The sequence below is a fragment of the Rattus norvegicus genome, chromosome 1 (assembly GCF_021556685.1).
Source record: "Rattus norvegicus strain SHRSP/BbbUtx chromosome 1, alternate assembly SHRSP_T2T, whole genome shotgun sequence".
NCBI classification, from domain to species: domain Eukaryota; kingdom Metazoa; phylum Chordata; class Mammalia; order Rodentia; family Muridae; genus Rattus; species Rattus norvegicus.
In genome coordinates, this window is record NC_141534.1 from 252,282,418 (window position 1) to 252,284,648 (window position 2,231).

Here is a 2,231-nt window from a genome sequence, read left to right on the forward strand (position 1 = left end):
CAGGGTTGTTTTGATTTGCATTTCCCTTATGACTAAAGATGTTGAACATTTCTTTAGGTGTTTCTCAGCCATTCGGCATTCCTCAGCTGTGAATTCTTTGTTTAGCTCTGAACCCCATTTTTTAATAGGGTTATTTGTTTCCCTGCGGTCTAACTTCTTGAGTTCTTTGTATATTTTGGATATAAGGCCTCTATCTGTTGTAGGGTTGGTAAAGATCTTTTCCCAATCTGTTGGTTGCCGTTTTGTCCTAACCACAGTGTCCTTTGCCTTACAGAAGCTTTGCAGTTTTATGAGATCCCATTTGTCAATTCTAGATCTTAGAGCATAAGCCATTGGTGTTTTGTTCAGGAAATTTTTTCCAGTGCCCATGTGTTCCAGATGCTTCCCTAGTTTTTCTTCTATTAGTTTGAGTGTGTCTGGTTTGATGTGGAGGTCCTTGATCCACTTCGACTTAAGCTTTGTACAGGGTGATAAGCATGGATCGATCTGCATTCTTCTACATGTTGCCCTCCAGTTGAACCAGCACCATTTGCTGAAAATGCTATCTTTTTTCCATTGGATGGTTTTGGCTCCTTTGTCAAAAATCAAGTGACCATAGGTGTGTGGGTTCATTTCTGGGTCTTCAATTCTATTCCATTGGTCTATCTGTCTGTCTCTGTACCAATACCATGCAGTTTTTATCACTATTGCTCTGTAATACTGCTTGAGTTCAGGGATAGTGATTCCCCCTGAAGTCCTTTTATTGTTGAGGATAGCTTTAGCTATCCTGGGTTTTTTGTTATTCCAGATGAATTTGCAAATTGTTCTGTCTAACTCTTTGAAGAATTGGATTGGTATTTTGATGGGGATTGCATTGAATCTGTAGATTGCTTTTGGTAAAATGGCCATTTTTACTATATTAATCCTGCCAATCCATGAGCATGGGAGATCTTTCCATCTTCTGAGGTCTTCTTCAATTTCTTTCTTCAGTGACTTGAAGTTCTTATTGTACAGATCTTTTACTTGCTTGGTTAAAGTCACACCGAGGTACTTTATATTATTTGGGTCTATTATGAAGGGTGTCGTTTCCCTAATTTCTTTCTCGGCTTGTTTCTCTTTTGTATAGAGGAAGGCAACTGATTTATTTGAGTTAATTTTATACCCAGCCACTTTGCTGAAGTTGTTTATCAGCTTTAGTAGTTCTCTGGTGGAACTTTTGGGATCACTTAAATATACTATCATATCATCTGCAAATAGTGATATTTTGACCTCTTCTTTTCCGATCTGTATCCCTTTGATCTCCTTTTGTTGTCTGATTGCTCTGGCTAGAACTTCAAGAACTATATTGAATAAGTAGGGAGAGAGTGGGCAGCCTTGTCTAGTCCCTGATTTTAGTGGGATTGCTTCAAGTTTCTCTCCATTTAGTTTAATGTTAGCAACTGGTTTGCTGTATATGGCTTTTACTATGTTTAGGTATGGGCCTTGAATTCCTATTCTTTCCAGGACTTTTATCATGAAGGGGTGTTGAATTTTGTCAAATGCTTTCTCAGCATCTAATGAAATGATCATGTGGTTCTGTTCTTTCAGTTTGTTTATATAATGGATCACGTTGATGGTTTTCCGTATATTAAACCATCCCTGCATGCCTGGGATGAAGCCTACTTGATCATGGTGGATGATTGTTTTGATGTGCTCAAAAATATGGAACGCTTCACGAATTTGCGTGTCATCCTTGCGCAGGGGCCATGCTAATCTTCTCTGTATCGTTCCAATTTTTAGTATATGTGCTGCCGAAGCGAGCACAGTATACACATTTTTAAATCATCTGTGTAAATGGTTCTCAACCTTCCTAATGATGCAACACTTTGATGTGGTTTCTCATGTTGTGGTAAGCACCAAAAATAACATTATTTAATTGCTACTTCATTACCAGAATTTTGCAAGTATTATGAATTATAATATAAATATCAGATACATAGGATATCTGATATTTGACCACCAATGTTTAGAACCACTAATCTAGATCTGTATATCAGTCCATGAAATACTCACATCAATACTGGATCCCACACTGAAATCATCTAGATCCATACATCAGTTCATGAAGCCTAATACTGTGTGACTCAGATATTATTTTCATTATTTTTTCATTTTGCTCAGTCTCATTACCATTTTATTTACTGGATGTAATATAAAATGAGTATGTTTCAGTCAAAAATTCAAACTTAAGTTTGGATGTAAAATTATAATGT

General features: G+C 36.8%; 1 non-coding gene across 1 annotated transcript; it reads right to left on the reverse strand.

Annotated features, from left to right (window-relative positions):
* Positions 1 to 1,674: 1,674 nt before the first annotated feature.
* On the reverse strand, positions 1,675 to 1,782 carry LOC120100134 (U6 spliceosomal RNA). Its single transcript, XR_015656234.1, has one exon. It is a non-coding gene; the product is annotated as a U6 spliceosomal RNA (small nuclear RNA).
* Positions 1,783 to 2,231: the final 449 nt, after the last annotated feature.